Genomic DNA, 11897 nt, shown 5'->3' on the forward strand with positions numbered 1-11897 from the left:
CAGCAGACTGTGTTTGTGTGTGTGTGTGTGTGTCGACCACACACCATCCATGAAGAGCTCTGAAACTGATTAAGGCTCCTGAATATTGTAAATGATGTAAACTTGATGCCACAGCCTCGTCTGCAGGGCAGAGACATGAGCTGGTTATGTGTTATAGGTGGGATGGGGGGGGGGGGGGGGCTGTATCACATTTACTTTAAAAAAAACTGTGATTTGTTCTCTTTGCTGACGGAGAGAATTACATTAAAATCCATGCAGAGATCCTCTAAGGAGGCCTCAAGAGCCATCATCATCATCGTCATCATCATCCCATTCGTAGAAAAAAATGTCCAAAATAACTTATTGTGTAAAAAGTGCAGTATTTATTTATTTAATAATAAAGATCATTTCTAAAAAAAAAAAAAATTCAATGGTTGTCTTCCTCATTGCCTGTCGGAGTCTTTCCCTGTTGCTGCCTCTGGGCCCACGAGCAGTTTTGGTTTTGTCACAGCAGCAGAGGCGGCACGACGCTCAATTCTCAGCACGAGTCCCAGAGAGAGAAGATCTGCTTGATTGCTTCATCCACTTACAAAGATGGAAGCGTTTTACAATATTTCACATTTAAGCAAAGGGCAAACACACACACACACACACACACACACACACACACACACACAGGCACTAATGTAATGTCTGACTGGTCATGTCAGGTCAGCGATGGCATCAGCACTTTCGAGGCAAACAACTATCAGTCTATGACTTCATCTCATGCTCAACGATTGTAGCCATGGAAACAAGCATCCGCCGACCAAATCAAGTTGCATTCGGAGGGGAAGGAAAAAAAAAGAGCTACTTCCTGATATGGTCTCTCGTCATGTTTGCGTTTTTTCACAGCTCTGTCGTCTGTCTGCTGTGGACCTCTTGGCGTTTAGGCGATAATGGCAGTGGAGCGTGGATGCTTGAGTCACGCTGTCGGGTGCTCACTCTAAATATCTTTGCTCTCCGAGTTCAATAATAAACGCCTCATGAATAAACACACCCACACAGTCAGAAGCAGCACAGGAAGTAGCCTGCAAAAGGAAAGAGCAGGAATTATTCATGACGACACCTCCGGGGTCTGACTTTGTGTGTGTGCGTATGTTTTTACAATAATGACCACAGGAAGGGTTTGCTGCTGTTAGACGGGAATAGACGCTGTGAAGAGTTTTCTAGCCTTTGTGGGTAATTGGCCAGCCAATCTCTGAGAGCTGAGAGAAGAAAAGGCTTTATAACTCCTATATGTATGGATGTGCAGGAAGGTCACGGTCTATGTTGGCAAAAGAGTCAGGATACTTAAATAAAGCATTGCAGGACAGAAGAATAGTTTCAAATCCTGGAGCCATTCACTTTCACACATTCAGATTTAAACATGTTCATTCATCAAACAGGTTAAACTACAGTATATTTACATATATAGAGCTTCATAGCTGATTGAAGCAGCTTGTTGTTGCTTAATCACTGCAGGTGCTGTGATTGATAATTGATCCTTCCTGTCCCCAGTGGGATGTTTCCTCTGCATCAGGAGCAAGTGTGACTGTGGGGATTTGCAAGTAAAATACATTAAATCGTAAAAGTTTTATTGTTGTATTAAAGATCTTCCTCTACCTGTAACAGTGTGAGAATAGCTCAACAGATAAATGGAGGATCTTTACATCAATGAAATGCAAAACAACATGCTACCGCCTGTGTTGTTCGCCGTCATGTCACTTTGACATGATGGGGAGAGTTGCGTGTGGAGGCAGCTTCACTCTAAGGAACTCAGCTTCCATTATAAAGTTGTATGCAAGGAGTAGACTGAGTCAGTTTAATGTCAAAGTTAAAGTGGCCCATTCAGAAAGATAACACAGTAACCACACATGCACGCACACACACACACACACACACATACTTCCCACTGATGTTCTCAGAGGATTTTAGGGCCTTTGCATATCAAATGTTTGCGCTCCTCCTCCGTGTTTGCGGACAAAAGCAGCTGTAGAGCTCGCCTGCTTCAGCCTACAGCACCGTGATGAGCAATGCACAGCAGACAAACCTGCAAAGTGTCCACTGCAAAACTTGTCCTGTGTGTTTGCGCATGCGAGCGTCTCTACAACATATAATTCTGAGAATGACTCATTCTTTATGTTCTGTGACGTGACAAAGATGTCTCATTCCTATAATTTCCTGTCGTCAGATTGCCCTCACAGGCCTTTGTGATGAGAATAGAACATTTGACGTAGCTACAAGCATTCAGGTTATAAGAAGGAACTCGGTACAGGACTTGGTGTGTGTCCGACTTGGCGGCAATCGCTCGACAAGGATGAGGATAACAGGCGGATCTTTACACGTGAGCCTGCTGATGTGTGGAGGAGTTGTTCATATTCAGTTTGTCCTTCATATCTTCCGTCCTGGATGATGTCAGCGATGAATGTAACAAAATGTGGACCTGTTGACTTGTAGAATGAAAGCCTCCGCTGGTTGTGTGTGGGCTGCTTTCCTCCTGATAAAACCCATAATGACTGCAGAGACAAATAGGAGAGCAGCCTCCATGTGAATTGAAAACACTGCACTAATGGTCAAAGATCCAAGCAGCTTTTTAAATGTGATCGTTTCCCTTCCATTACCTAGGAATGTAAAATTAAATATTGCCATTATATTACGCAATGACTCTGTTAAGCGCGTCGCCTGCTCCAGTGGATACCAGTTAATATTGTGTGTGTGGGTATGAGTGGGCAGCAAGTCCCGGGTGTGAGACAATACGCCGGTGATAATGGAGCAAGTGTTCTCTTGATGATTATTGTTGGCTTTGTATTAAGTGAGAAAATCCCAAAGGTAGGTAACTCCGGGGATTCAACTCCTCAGTGAGCGTTCAAATACACAACAGATCAGTTCAAACAACAGCGAATGGCAACTCTGCTCCCACTCCTGCTGCCCTCAGTGTTCTAAAGGAAACAGAAGGGACCGCATGGCCGTCACCATCCCGTCATTACTGCGCTGTGTATTTATAGAGACGACAGGATTCACTGAAATCCACTGTGGACAGACATAATTACTGTTTAAGCTCCACTGTAGACGAGCTTCATCAAAGTGAGAGACTGCGTTCCACCCATAGCAGCAGATGAGCGGGTGTTTGACGGTGTGTGTGTGACCCCGTGATGATCCCACTCTGCTGCCCATTCAGAGACATTAAATGGGTGATTTATTCCAATTAGACGTCACTGCGATGCGAGAATATCGTGAACTGAATGTTGACTAGAAGGCGGAAAGGAAAGCGGTGGTGTTTGCTGCCCATTGTTCCAATAGCTCAGAGGCCGCTCGTGACGGTGGTGCTGGTAGGTTTGGACGCTGCTAAAAGGAGAGCAAGGCATTTAGCAGCGACACGTGAAGTGTGGTGAGCGTGACTACAAACACACACAGTCCTGCCTTTTGAATAGGGAGGAAACTTCAAAAGCGTCAAAACCAGCAATTCAATCCAGTGACTCAGAGTTTGAAGGATAAAGCAGATCCCACTCACACACACACACACATACACACACACACACACACATAAATCTCTCCCTTGCACTTAGGCAGGGCTACGTTGCTCAACAGATTTTGGATATTGTTGCTCTTCTCTGGTCTTGACACTGGAGATTTACATTCCAGTATCACTGGTCTGTGCACGTGTGTAGTAAAACAAACACTAATTAAATGAGTCACGGATTTCTAAGTCAGTAAGTAGACATCAGAATGATTACCAGCAGAGAGGAAATAATGGATATGAAATTCTTGCTTTTGTTCTGTGTTGCTGCTTGACATTTCTCACAGTGTCACAACTTGCCCACATACCCAAGTTTTTACTAAGTCAACATTACAAAGTGCATATGTGCAACCAGCCTGAATTCAAACTGTAGGTGTGAGGCTCTGCAGAAATCGGGTTTAGAGAAATGCCCCTACTATTAGATAAACTAGTGAATCTATTGGCTTGTGGAGTGGAATTTGTGAAGTTTGGTCTACAGTCCTCTGACCGTCTCGTGCAGCTTTGGCATTTCTCCACGGACACCGTAACAAGCCTTCCACAAGGGAAATGTCAAAGGTCATGTTATCCAAATTGCGCTGCACTGCCACGGCCAATAGGCAAAGATGAATTTTAGATGTTTAACCTTGATGGCACTGCAGAGGAGAGAGTATCTGAAATGGAGGATTGGGGAACACTTACAAATTCATTTGTGAACAGTAGAGTGGAGGCTTTTGCATGATGCACTAATCAGACATAAATTAAACAAACAGGCCAAAGAGAGGAACTACGAATCTGGTAATCGTGCATTTCTTGAAACAAAATATAAAGCTCCACTTATCTTCATATAGCAGAAACTCTTATGTGATTGTATGAATGGAGGCACATGTCAGCTTGACGGCAGCAGTTTGAGTGGGCTTGCTGCAGTCGTGTGTGTGTGTGTGTGTGTGTGTGTGTGTGTGTATGTGTGTTATACTGCAGCACATATTCCTGCCTGCTGTATTTCTCTTCCCATTCATGAAAAATCTCAGGTTTCTCTAAAGTCTTCACACAGTCAGGATGACGAAAAATAGAGCCAGAAATGCCACAAAGGGACACAAGGCTTGATGCTCGCAGGGCTAGACGCCACATTTCCGGGGATTTGTCTGACAACCCCATCAATGAGGCAATCAATACATCATCTCTGACAATTGGCCAACACTCTGCACTTGCTCTGCCATTGAGCTGAGTGGGAGACCCGCGTCTGTTTCCGTGGCAACTCGTATTCTCATCCTCGCCAGCACGTAAACATCCAGCTGCATTTCATCCGCCGTCTCTCCGTTAGTCATCCGGTATTACGTGCGCGCTTCATCACTAAAGCGTTGTGATCACATTAATACAAAGCACTCCTACTTTCCACCACACAACCTAAATATGAAATATGTGTCATATATAAAGATATAGAGCTGAGTAAGGGCTGGCTTATTCTTCCTTCCTGCCGCTTAATAGCCGTGTTGAGGAATCAGAGCACCTTTCTGCTATGTCACTCTGCTCCAGGGAACTGAACTGTTGCTCAGTGACGCGACCTTTGAATAATGTGACAGCTGCTGCTACATATGATGGCTGGCAGGCAGGTAAAACCCGTCGTCACAGGTCAAACCATTCAACTGCATAATCGTTTGACTTCTGAGCATTTAACAATTTGCATTTATAGGACTTTTACAGTTTTTGTAATCCTCTCTTAACATTATTCCTTGTTCTATCTGCACACAGTCAGCAAGCTTGGACTTAATTTCCCCCCTATATTGTTTCAGTATGCCCCAGGGTAAAATTGTTACGGTTCTGTGTGAGTTTTATAGTCATGAGGCAGCAGCTTGTGGAACTAGCGAGCGTATCAGGCTGGGAAAGTGTAAGAGTGGAGAAACATCGAACAGGGGCTACAGGTCAGAGGGAAGGTGAGCGACTGGGCAAAGCTGATGATCACAGGCCCACCATGTTGATAAGTGTGGGTGTATGTTTGGTATTAAAGTAGGTAAAGACTGCGTGCTTTGTGCTGTATAATAGTGTTCTGCTTCAGCTTTCATCTTCATGTATCCAGGTTAGCTTCAGATACGAGCCGGTGTGGTTTTATGCACATCAGCACAGGCCTCACGATACAGTGGGTTGCTTAAACAGAATAGCAGCAACAAAGAGGCAGGTGTGGTTGACTCATCTCATTGTCATGGGCTCAAATGGGACAAAACACCTGTCAAACCAGCCAGAATCTTCCCAAGACCGATTCAAATCTGTTTCCCATTTTCTAGTTTGTTAGTGTTTGCACATTATGGCTCTAAATTCCGACTGTGCCTTCATTTTAACATAGAAGGACGATAAGACAAACTTCGCTCAAGTGTGCATATGTGTGTACAGTATGTGGCTGCTCAGACTGATTGGACTGCTGTCTGCTTTTAAATGACAGAGGCGACATGCAGGTTTCAGAAGCAACCCAAAGTGGGTTAGTGGATGGAAACGTGATTCCTGTCACTCAGCTCAGCAGATTCACAGCCTGACAACAACTGCTGCTAACACGTCATAAAAGGTCATCAGGTCACTCTATCACTATGGGATTGGACAAATTGTTAATCTCCTGATAGCCAAACACACACACACACACACAAGCTTTTCTATCACAATCACAGAAGTTTGGACATTTTCCATTTCATTGTTTGATGTGGTGCACGTCTATACAAATAAACCTTCAACGTGCCAAATGTGACACAATTATTGTTAAACTCTCACAGCGTTTATCGTAAAGCACGTGGCCGCTCGCCATTGTGCAACGGACACAGTGGAAGTGAAGAAAGCACATCCTCATGGATATCCTCTGTTTGGCCTGGCACATGAGATGGAAAACAATAATCTGAAGGAGTTCAGGGATGCGGAGAAGCAGCACGAGAAATCGCAAGATTATAATCAAAGGACAAGACAAGAGGCAATCATACGTAATAGCTCATGAGTGGAGAACATGAGGAGATGGAAGCAAAATGCAGCTTCCTGCGGCCTTATAGGGACTCACAGATACGCAAAACAAATCCATAACAAGCTGTTATTTCTATAATACTGCAATTCTTGTAAACAATGACAGAATAAACTAAACTAGACTGGACGCCGTATGTGTCATTTTTTCACGCCCATACTCTCACTTTTGATGCGTTCACTTTCCGTGTCGAGGCAACGCCGTCATCACACACCGTAATGCTTTCACCAGCTCACCTGTGCCAGCGAAGCAACACAGACAAACAGGTTTACTCACCATCAGTCCAGAGTTTCACGATGACTCTTGTCTATAATTGGGAGTCTGTGTGTGTTTAGTCTGTGTGTGTGTCAGGTAATGACCCACCTGCAGACCCTTATCTCAGCTTGACTCACAACATTTAATCGTATCTGCATCGTCGTGTGTTTTGTCCAGGACTTGCATGAGGTGTTCGAGGGGGTGAGGTGTTTCTAAGCTCGGTGGGTGTGTGTATGTATGTATGTGTGTGTGTGTGTGTGTGTGTGTGTGTGTGTGTGTGTGTGTGTGTGTGTGTGTGTGTGTGTGTGTGTGTGTGCATCTCTCATCACTTTTCATATATATGTGTGAAATGTGTTGTCACGTTTAAGAGTAGGTGGGTATAAACTCCCATCATGCCTTGAGGCAACAGACTCATGTCGGAGTGATGTAAGGCTTGTTGCATAAATGTTCCACATGTTACATTGTGTGCCTGAAAGGTGTCATTACCTTTATTTGGTGTGGTGCTGTTGATGCTCAGCTGGGTGGTTGTGTGATATTTCATATATTGTATATTAGTTAAGTGCCTCTCAAATGTGACTTCACTAGTTTCAAATATGTGATATATGATAGACGTGTGTGCATATGTAAGAGTTAGACATTATGTTTCATATACTTCACATGATGTTCACGTGGCAACAGGCACCCAGAGGGCAAAAACGTTACGATGCGGTTCATGTATGACATAACATAACATACTGTTTATGATTACCCCTCATGATTTTGCGGCGTAGATGTTTATGTAATGCATTTCTAAGCTCTCTTCTCATCTCGTTCCCTTTCTCGCCATGAGCATACACATGCCGTGAAAGGAAATCTGAGAAGCTACAGCCTTCCAGGACCCTGAATAGGAGCAAATTTGGATTAAAATTGTATTTCAGCATGTGGAGCTCAGTGGATGATAAACATGTTCATGAAGATAGTGAACTTCTCTGACTTCTCTCACTTTAGAGGGAAAAGCACAAATGTAATACAAGTAACAAAGCATTTCACCTATAAACCTGAGCTAAGAACAGGTCCAGACATGCCTCATGGTGCACGCCCTCCCTCCTCCCGTACAAGAATGAGGAAGATGCACTCAGGCGGTCCTTGAGCATCGCAGTGTCCTTTGAGCAGGAGATGTTGTTCATTGTTCTGCGATGTTTCTCAGTGTACGGATCCTTTGTCCAGTGCCACATGATGGTAATGATACATGCAGAGATGTGTGTTTGTCTGAAGTCTGAAGGGGGTGGGGAGGAGGGGGCGCCAGCTGTCTACCTTGAGATTAGATATCTATCAGCCCAATGATTCTGTTACAACATCCAGGTGTCTCCTAGGAGAACAGCAGAACATAGACGCACAGTTCACACACCGAGTGCCAAGTATTTTTGGCATCCTGGCAGCACTGCTGGGGAAAAAAAACAATGTAACGAGCTCTGTAATTATCCTTATTTTATTTTTGTCCCTGTCAATGGAATTCAAGCTGATACCAAGAATAGAGGAGTAATTCAAGTAGAGGATTCTCAGTGATGCCATCTCTGATTCAACAGCGGGACATGAAGGCTGTCAGAGCACAAAGACAACCATGTTCGCTCAAAGCATCTGTCAGGTATTTTAGTCTTCTCTTCTTTTTGATCTCAGCCCTCATGCACTCGTCTGAGAAAACTTTGACAACACGATGAAGAGCACAGATTAGATGAGGTCATTTTGCTTCAGACTTGATCCAGTCGTGTGTGTGTGTGTGTGTGTGTGTGTGTGTGTGTGTGTGTGTGTGTGTGCGTGTGCGGATCTACTCACATTACATCAACAAAATGAGATCACGGGTCTTAATCATCAGACACAGACACAGATGCTCCCAGGTGGAGGTAAAAGTAAAAGCGTAAGTGTCGCACTCACACTCTATCTCACTCAAAATAAACACACACACACACACACACACACACACACACATACACACTCATTCCACCTCATTTTCCCTGTGACGCACCAGCCAGGCGACGCTGTATAACACAGGCTGGGTTTACAGACGTTTTACTGCTCAGGCCTTGGGGGAGTGCTGCCTTTAAAAATACAAAAAGCTTTTACTCCTCTCAGATGACATAACATGCTCTGCTTGGTGGCTGTATTGTGCGTATTGTGCGTATGTTCTATGAACAAGCAGTAAAGCTACACCAACATCTGTTTAAAAAAAAGAGTAGAGCTGCATGCATGATTGATTATATGACGGCATGCATTGAGTTACATACTGTGTGTGTGTGTGTGTTTGTGTGTGTATGTGTGTGTGTGTGTGTGTGTGTGTGTATAGGAGCTCTTCCTCAGAGATCAAGGTGTGTTTTTGCTATTTTACTTCTCTTTCCTCAAGCACTTTCCGCACTCTTCCTCACTAACATCTGTGCTTTATCAGGTAACCTAGCGACGTCCCTTGACCACCCATGATGTCTCAACATCCGATTGGCAGTGTGAATGCGTCAGGGTTATGACATCATCCCCACTGGTGTGAGAAATGACTGCGAGTTTTTTCTTCTTCTGATTAGCACGCAGGCTGTGATTTTCACACAAATGCTATGTGAGAAATTGGAGGGCTGAGTTAATCCGCAGCTCGGCGAGCCCTTATACAGCTTTGTGTGTGTCCACTGTTCATGATGAGGATGAAGAACGGAGAAGTTGTGCAATTAGCTGTGAAACATGGTTTGTGTTGGGGCAGAGGACACGGATGAGGAGCTGGTGACGCAGGAGCTTCTCAGCAGGACCTCTGTTTTCAATCTATTTGCAATCAAGAGTCAGAGCAGAGCACTCAGGGTGACTGCTTTTAATTGAAAACCAACAAAGGAAGTGTGTGTGTGTATGTGCGAGACAATTCAACAAAGCAGAGGAAATAAAAACAGCATGATTCTAAATGACTGGTTAATGTAGAAATATAGGTGCAATTAATGTCTGATAGCTCGTCACATAATCACACATCTGTGAGGGAGATGGTGTTTCATCTCACTCTGGTCCCTCACGAGTGCAGGATTGAGCTGAGTGCTAATACGTAAATGCAACCAAATGACAAGACAGCAGCGATTTGCTTGCCAAATTCACAGCAGCAAAGCGGGACAGGGTGCATAATAAACTTTATGGAGTCGGAAAGAACCTTGAGAATATCAAGCGAAAGGGTTAAGAGGTTCATTTGGATCAGGCTGCAGGCATCCAGAGGTCCGTAAAATTGCAGCGTTAAAGCAGCTTCTGTCAGGCCGGGAACAGACGTCAGCAGAGATGACAGCTCGTGATTCAGCTGCTACACTGTTCCTCACAACTTCAATGGCTGATTCCTCCCTCGTGTTTACACTGAGGGATTTAGACTGACCGAGCAGAGCGACGTTTCCTGTGCCGCTATAGAGCGTAGAGCAGAGTGTAGCACTAACACAGAGGGGGTTTGGATTAATACTATGAAAGGTTGTGTTGAAATGCTTTACATCTAATTTTAAGTCTGACATTACTCAGATTAATATGTTAGAGTTGGGTTGTATGTGAATGTGCAGCTGTGTGTGTGTGTGTTTGAGGGATCACACCTTTCCTTCCTACAGGAAAGAGTTCGCTGTCTAAGCACATGGTTTCCTGCGGCCTAAATTAACCCGCCGTTCTTTTCCCGTCAGGCTGTTTCCTGAGTTAATGAGCCATTGGTGGCCTCTTACAATGGAAATGTACAGCTGCAAATCCTGTGTTATGTCCAGGAAAAATGTGCCGCTTTGTCGCACCAGATTTTGAATTTTCCCCTTTAGAATGATTACAATACATCAGCTTTTGACTTTAGCCCCTTTATTAAGTACTCAGCACCCGGTCTGAATTACGCTGTGAGATTAGTCACCTCGCTCACACTCGCCCCTATCTCTCTGTGGCACACACTGTTTACACTCAGATCAGTGGGTGGAGCGGCTTTAGCCACGCTTCCTGCACAACAGGAAACGCAGAGAAGGGTGAGCTGAGAGGGCGTACCGGAGCTGACGGATGAGCTCCTTTCACCCCATTGTCTCCGCTTTCCTCGACAGGTGCACCTCAACCATTAGCAGCGCAACAACAACAGTGCAGTTTGTCTCCAAATGGTTCAAGCAATTAGACATTGTTTAGCTGTGGGTTGTACGTCAAAGCATATATTATCTTATGTTATGTTTTTGTAATCTGAATATTTAGATCCATGATTGTGTATTGCCTGCAACATTATGCAATCTGTAGTCTGAAAAGGCAATTCAGTATTGACCACCATGTTTCTCTTCGTCATAAACACAGAAGTATGTTCCATTTTTGTGACAGTTGGGTTGCCGTAGTATTCTGTGTGTGTGTGTGTGTGTGTGTGTGTGTGTGTGTGTGTGTGTGTGTGTGTGTGTGTGTGTGCCGTGTGTGTTCACCACCAGAGTTGTGGTGATAATTGCAGTCATTATTTTTCAGTCACTTGAGAGAACCTAATAGTGGAGTAGAGCTTCCGGTTCCACGTCCACGTGAGAAGCTCTTCATGTGTGACTCATTCACGGTGGAATCGGCTGCCCTCGGCAATGAGAATCGCACAACACATGGGCTCTAAAGCCGAACAATACGTCTGTAGAGTGAAAACATGAATAACACAAAAGACAGAGCTGCTTTAGAATGAGATTAAGCTGTTCAGAGGTGAATGAGGTTGTTTGTGTTTGAGGAAACCTCCCCGCTCTGTGCCATCACAGCTTATTGTTAGTAAAATGATCAGTTAAATATGTGTGTGTTTGCGTGTGTGTGTGTGTCTCAGCTCAGCGTGGTTCTTTGTTGTATCTCACAGGATCACATGACCGCTCTGCTTAGAAAGATGTCCAGGCATGTTTGACATGTCGTGCGAGAATGAGACAGAGAAATAAAAGCGAGAATGAATTCTAACATTGCTTGTCAGACAACTGAAGGCTTTGCATTTTGTCTTGTTCTCTTTGAATTCTGCAAACAGTAAACCTGCAATCATCTGTTAACACTGGAAACAATCACGACTTTGATTTTGTTGTCCTTTTTGTTCATTGGTGCCGTCCTACAGAGGTGCAGTCATATATACTGCAAAACAACAACAACAACATATTTGAGCACCCAAAACATTTCAGTGTGTTTCTTGAACCATCACCATTGCTCTGCATACCGCCTTCAACT

The sequence above is a fragment of the Genypterus blacodes genome, unplaced genomic scaffold (assembly GCF_046128005.1).
Source record: "Genypterus blacodes isolate CSIRO-AG114 ecotype Tasmania unplaced genomic scaffold, CSIRO-AGI_Gbla_v1 ptg000053l_1, whole genome shotgun sequence".
Lineage (NCBI taxonomy): Eukaryota > Metazoa > Chordata > Actinopteri > Ophidiiformes > Ophidiidae > Genypterus > Genypterus blacodes.